General features: G+C 45.6%; 1 long non-coding RNA gene across 19 annotated transcripts; it reads right to left on the bottom strand.

Moving 5' to 3' along the window:
* Nucleotides 1–1,322: 1,322 nt before the first annotated feature.
* On the bottom strand, nucleotides 1,323–4,014 carry LOC127918987 (uncharacterized). 19 transcript variants are annotated; one of them, XR_008101628.1, is made up of 6 exons: nucleotides 3,833–3,953; nucleotides 3,547–3,636; nucleotides 2,982–3,161; nucleotides 2,799–2,935; nucleotides 1,654–2,314; nucleotides 1,323–1,470 (listed from the first exon to the last, which is right to left on the bottom strand). It is a non-coding gene; the product is annotated as an uncharacterized LOC127918987 (long non-coding RNA). The 19 variants fall into 19 exon arrangements; XR_008101630.1 differs by having other exon boundaries at nucleotides 2,844–2,935; XR_008101631.1 differs by lacking the exon at nucleotides 2,799–2,935 and having other exon boundaries at nucleotides 3,025–3,161; nucleotides 3,502–3,636.
* Nucleotides 4,015–7,030: the final 3,016 nt, after the last annotated feature.

Raw genomic sequence — 7,030 nt, 5'->3', positions numbered from 1 at the left:
TGTGGTAGACAGGCTGTAGTGTTGTAGACTCACAGCTGTGGTGGTGGTCCTGATGTGTATTAGACTCACAGCTGTGGTGTAGTGGTCCTGTGTGGGTTGTAGACTCACAGCTGTGGTGGTGGTCCTGTGTGTTAGACTCACAGCTGTGGTGGTGGTCCTGTGTGTGTAGACTCACAGCTGTGGTGGTGGTCCTGTGTGGGGTTAGACTCACAGCTGTGGTTGGTGGTCCTGTGTGGGTTGTAGACTCACAGCTGTGGTGGTGGTCCTGTGTGTTAGACTCACAGCTGTGGTTGGTGGTCCTGTGTGTTAGACTCACAGCTGTGGTGGTGGTCCTGTGTGTGTTAGACAGGCTGTGAGACTCACAGCTGTGGTGGTGGTCCTGTGTGTGTTAGACTCACAGCTGTGGTGGTGGTCCTGTGTGTTAGACTCACAGCTGTGGTGGTGGTCCTGTGTGTATTAGACTCACAGCTGTGGTGGTGGTCCTGTGTGTGTTAGACTCACAGCTGTGGTGGTGGTCCTGTGTGTTTAGACTCACAGCTGTGGTGGTGGTCCTGTGTGTGACTCACAGCTGTGGTGGTGGTCCTGTGTGTTAGACTCACAGCTGTGGTGGTGGTCCTGTGTGTTAGACTCACAGCTGTGGTGGTGGTCCTGTGTGTTAGACTCACAGCTGTGGTGGTGGTCCTGTGTGTTAGACTCACAGCTGTGGTGGTGGTCCTGTGTGTTAGACTCACAGCTGTGGTGGTGGTCCTGTGTGTGTTAGACTCACAGCTGTGGTGGTGGTCCTGTGTGTGTTAGACTCACAGCTGTGGTGGTGGTCCTGTGTGTGTTAGACTCACAGCTGTGGTGGTGGTCCTGTGTGTGTTAGACTCACAGCTGTGGTGGGTGGTCCTGTGTGTGTTCCCCCATGTGTCTGACTCAGGGAGACCCAGTAGATGTCTGAGCCACAGAGCTGCACTGACCAGACCGTCCAACAGCTCTCTCCACAGCTGCAACCTGCAGGGATTAACACACACACACACACACACACACACACACACACACACACACACACACACACACACACACACACACACACACACACACACACACACACACACACACACACACACACACACACACACACACACACACACACACTTTTTTATAATCAACTGCACTATTGATCAATTTCTGTGGTATCCTTTCATTCTTTAGTTTCCCCATCAATATTCCCTCTTCTCTTTTCTCCACACCGGTGCTGCATCTCTGTCTCCCTCCTCTTCCCTCCCTCCCTCCCTCCTCCCCTCCCTCCCTCCCCCTCCCTCCCCCCTCACCCCCTACCCTAGCGTTGTGTGGTAGTGGCGTGTGTTGTGTGAGTGGCTGGGTGAGCTCCAGGAGGAGGGTGTTATAGAGGCTCAGAGCCCCCTCTCTGGTGAGCCTCTCCTGGGGTCCATCCTGCTCCCCGTCCCCCTGGGGCAGAGCTAGCACCGCCTGTAGAGGGGAACAGAGAGGAGAGAGGAGAGGAGGGTTAGGTCTTAGATCCACTACTCAGTGGCCTTGTTGTTAGTGTCCCTCCGGAGATCGGAAGGTTAGTGGTTCCATCCCCGGGCGAGACTGTGAATGGGACCTGATGCATCTCTGCTGTGCACGTGAGGTGTGTGTGTGTGTGTGTACCTGTCGTAGTGTAGACACAGAGAGGTCCCAGGCTGTTTCTCTGTCTTCTCCTGTTTCTGCGGTCACCTGCTGCCACAGGCTCTTCAGCGCCTCCACTGTCTCATAACGGTATTGCAGCTAGGACCGAGATGGACCAACAGTATACTGTTACAAACACAGTATGGGCCAGTCGTGTGTGTGTGTGTGTTTGTGTGTGTGTGTGTGTGTCACTAAACAACCCAACAGAAAGAGGAAGGTGTTATTCAGAAATCAGCTAGAACGATGAATGAACCTAAATTATCGTCATCATAGTAATCACTGAGGACTCCTTTAAGTCTTTGTCCTTCTGTCTGTCTGTCTGTCTGTCTGTCTGTCTGTCTGTCTGTCTGTCTGTTTTTACATATCGAGAGAGAATCCATTCATGTTCAAAGACAAGAGGCATGATGACACATAATTATAGTAATGGCTGATAATGTTGATAATGACCGTGGCTGAAATGTCATCCTATCCCCTATATATAGCGTGTCCACCCACTCTGTGTGATAACACCTATCCCCTATATATAGCGTGTCCACCCACTCTGTGTGATAACACCTATCCCCTATATATAGCGTGTCCATCCACTCTGTGTGATAACACCTATCCCCTATATATAGCGTGTCCACCCACTCTGTGTGATAACCTATCCCCTATATATAGCGTGTCCACCCACTCTGTGTGATAACACCTCTCCCCTATATAGCGTGTCCACCCACTCTGTGTGATAACACCTATCCCCTATATATAGCGTGTCCACCCACTCTGTGTGATAACACCTATCCCCTATATATAGCGTGTCCACCCACTCTGTGTGATAACACCTATCCCCTATATAGCGTGTCCACCCACTCTGTGTGATAACACCTATCCCCTATATATAGCGTGTCCACCCACTCTGTGTGATAACACCTATCCCCTATATATAGCGTGTCCACCACTCTGTGTGATAACACCTATCCCCTATATATAGCGTGTCCACCCACTCTGTGTGATAACACCTATCCCCTATATATAGCGTGTCCACCCACTCTGTGTGATAACACCTATCCCCTATAATAGCGTGTCCACCCACTCTGTGTGATCACCTATCCCTATATATAGCGTGTCCACCCACTCTGTGTGATAACACCTATCCCCTATATATAGCGTGTCCACCCACTCTGTGTGATAACACCTATCCCCTATATATAGCGTGTCCACCCACTCTGTGTGATAACACCTATCCCCTATATATAGCGTGTCCACCCACTCTGTGTGATAACACCTATCCCCCTATATATAGCGTGTCCACCCACTCTGTGTGATAACACCTATCCCCTATATATAGCGTGTCCACCCACTCTGTGTGATAACACCTATCCCCTATATATAGCGTGTCCACCCACTCTGTGTGATAACACCTATCCCCTATATATAGCGTGTCCACCCACTCTGTGTGATAACACCTATCCCCTATATATAGCGTGTCCACCCACTCTGTGTGATAACACCTATCCCTATATATAGCGTGTCCATCTGTGTGATACACCTATCCCCTATATATAGCGTGTCCACCCACTCTGTGTGATAACACCTATCCCCTATATATAGCGTGTCCACCCACTCTGTGTGATAACACCTATCCCTATATATAGCGTGTCCACCCACTCTGTGTGATAACACCCCCCTATCCCCTATAGCGTGTCCACCCACTCTGTGTGATAACACCTATCCCCTATATAGCGTGTCCACCCACTCTGTGTGATAACACCTATCCCCTATATATAGCGTGTCCACCCACTCTGTGTGATAACACCTATCCCCGTGTCCACCCACTCTGTGTGATAACACCTATCCCCTATATATAGCGTGTCCACCCACTCTGTGTGATAACACCTATCCCCTATATATAGCGTGTCCACCCACTCTGTGTGATAACACCTATCCCCTATATATAGCGTGTCCACCCACTCTGTGTGATAACACCTATCCCCTATATAGCGTGTGTGTGATAACACCTATCCCCTATATATAGCGTGTCCACCACCTGTGTGAAACACCTATGATTATCGTGTCCACCCACTCTGTGTGATAACACCTATCCCCTATATATAGTGTCCACCCACTCTGTGTCACCTATCCCCCTATATATAGCGTGTCCACCCACTCTGTGTGATAACACCTATCCCCTATATATAGCGTGTCCACCCACTCTGTGTGATAACACCTATCCCCTATATATAGCGTGTCCACCCACTCTGTGTGATAACACCTATCCCCTATATATAGCGTGTCCACCCACTCTGTGTGATAACACCTATCCCCTATATATAGCGTGTCCACCCACTCTGTGTGATAACACCTATCCCCTATATAGACCCACTCTGTGTGATAACTATCCCCTATATATAGCGTGTCCACCCACTCTGTGTGATAACACCTATCCCCTATATATAGCGTGTCCACCCACTCTGTGTGATAACACCCTTTGTTATTGAAATTTCACTTCCTTACGTAAAAAAAAAAAAAAAAAATTTACCAAGACAAATATGATTCTTCATGTCCTGAATCGTTCAGTGGTGTCTTTCTCTAACACATCGTTATATCTAAGAAGCCGGATGTTGTAACTTAATGCATCCCATAATGAGCACTGAGCTCTGTTGACGTAGCGGTGCCAATTTCTCCTAGTGACTTTAGAGGATTTTACATGTTGTGTTGGTCGTTTCTGCGGGTCGCAAAAAGCTAAGTCTGAAAACAAAAGGCTAAGTCTTAAAACAAAAGGCTAAGTCTGAAAATAAAAGCTAAGTCTGAAAACAAAAGGCTAAGTCTGAAAACAAAAAAGCTAAGTCTGAAAACAAAAGCTAAGTCTGGTCAAAAGGCTAAGTCTGAAAACAAAAGGCTAAGTCTGAAAACAAAAGGCTAAGTCTGAAAACAAAAAGCTAAGTCTGAAAACAAAAGGCTAAGTCTGAAAACAAAAGCTAAGTCTGAAAACTAAAGGCTAAGTCTGAAAACAAAAGGCTAAGTCTGAAAACAAAAGGCTAAGTCTGAAAACAAAAGGCTAAGTCTGAAAACAAAAAGCTAAGTCTGAAAACAAAAGCTAAGTCTGAAAACAAAAAGCTAAGTCTGAAAACAAAAGGCTAAGTCTGAAAACTAAAGGCTAAGTCTGAAAACAAAAAGCTAAGTCTGAAAACAAAAGGCTAAGTCTGAAAATAAAAGGCTAAGTCTGAAAACAAAAGGCTAAGTCTGAAAACAAAAGGCTAAGTCTGAAAACAAAAGGCTAAGTCTGAAAACAAAAAGCTAAGTCTGAAAACAAAAGGCTAAGTCTGAAAACAAAAGGCTAAGTCTGAAAACAAAAAGCTAAGTCTGAAAACAAAAGGCTAAGTCTGAAAACAAAAGGCTAAGTCTGAAAACAAAAAGCTAAGTCTGAAAACAAAAGGCTAAGTCTGAAAACAAAAGGCTAAGTCTGAAAACAAAAGGCTAAGTCTGAAAATAAAAAGCTTACTGTTCCTTTGACATTTCACAGAGATATTCCTGTTTTTTCGTGAGAAATCTCACATTAATATCAAAAGCGTATACAAAACTTAATTTGAAAATACTACTACACGTCATGTCTCTAAATCAACATGTATCTGACCTCGATATTGTTTTATGCCCTGTGGATTCAAGAAGAAGGATGGCGAGGTTCAACGGTGAACCTGTCAGTTCGTCTTTAATTCTCTGACGCGACGCTATTATCCTGATTCAGGAGAAAAACATTCATCTGGCCCTCATTGATTTAGTCTCCCTAATTCTGGTCATCCTACAAGGGTAAAAACTCCAATAACTTCTTAACAGATTATCATAGAGACATGAGGTTTGGCCAATTGGTTTTCTCAGAGGAGTATCTACACAATGTACATATTTACCCATTGGTCAAAAGATGTATTTTTGATTGTACTCCCTACTATATAGTGCACTACTACCAGGGCCCTGTTCAAAAGTGGTGCACACTGTACTATAGAGGGAATAGGGTGCCATTTTGGACACATTCACAATGTCTAACTGAGGCTGCGTCCTGTGTTGTCCCTACAGAGACAAGCTCCTAGCTCTTTCTGTCTCACACAGGAAGCCCAATTCTGATGTTTACACAGGAAGCTCAATTCTGATGTTTACACAGGAAGCTCAATTCTGATGTTTAAACAGGAAGCCCAATTCTGATGTTTACACAGGAAGCTCAATTCTGATGTTTAAACAGGAAGCCCAATTCTGATGTTTAAACAGGAAGCTCAATTCTGATGTTTAAACAGGAAGCCCAATTCTGATGTTTACAAAGCCCAATTCTGATGTTTAAACAGGCAGCCCAATTCTGATGTTTACACAGGAAGCTCAATTCTGATGTTTACACAGGAAGCTCAATTCTGATGTTTAAACAGGAAGCCCAATTCTGATGTTTAAACAGGCAGCCCAATTCTGATGTTTACACAGGAAGCTCAATTCTGATGTTTAAACAGGAAGCCCAATTCTGATGTTTAAACAGCCCAATTCTGATGTTTACACAGGAAGCCCAATTCTGATGTTTACACAGGAAGCTCAATTCTGATGTTTAAACAGGAAGCTCAATTCTGATGTTTAAACAGGAAGCCCAATGGCTGATGTTTAAACAGGCAATTGATTGTTAAGGATGTTCAGAGTGATGATCCTGTGTGAACAAATGGAATTCTGATTCCTGGCTGTGTGGAACTAGAAGCACTACTGGCAACTATGGGAACTGAAATGGACATTCAGAGTGCACTATATAGCTGGCATTTGACAGGAGGCACATTCAGAGTGATGATGCTGGCTGTGTGGAACTGAGAGAATGGACATTCAGAGTGATGATGCTGGCTGTGTGGGACAGAGAGAATGGATGTTCAGAGTGATGATGCTGGCTGTGTGAAACTGAGAGAATGGACGTTCAGAGTGATGATGCTGGCTGTGTGGAACTGAGAGAATGGATCAGAGTGATGATGCTGGATGTGTGGAACTGAGAGAATGGACATTCAGAGTGATGATGCTGGCTGTGTGGACAGAGAATGGACATTCAGAGTGATGATGCTGGCTGTGTGGAACTGAGAGAATGGACATTCAGAGTGATGCTGGCTGTGTGGAACTGAGAGAATGGACATTCAGAGTGATGATGCTGGCTGTGTGGAACTGAGAGAATGGACGTTCAGAGTGATGATGCTGGCTGTGTGGAACTGAGAGAATGGACGTTCATGATGATGCAGAGAATGGATGAGTGCTGGCTGGCTGTGGAACAGAGTATTGAGAGAGAATGGACGTTCAGAGTGATGATGCTGGCTGTGAACTGATGGACATTCAGAGTGATGATGCTGGCTGTGGACGTTCAGAGTGATGATGC

This window comes from Oncorhynchus keta, unplaced genomic scaffold (genome assembly GCF_023373465.1).
Source record: "Oncorhynchus keta strain PuntledgeMale-10-30-2019 unplaced genomic scaffold, Oket_V2 Un_contig_15453_pilon_pilon, whole genome shotgun sequence".
Lineage (NCBI taxonomy): Eukaryota > Metazoa > Chordata > Actinopteri > Salmoniformes > Salmonidae > Oncorhynchus > Oncorhynchus keta.
Note: the sequence above shows the minus strand (reverse complement) of the source record. Positions and strands in the feature narration are given on the sequence as shown.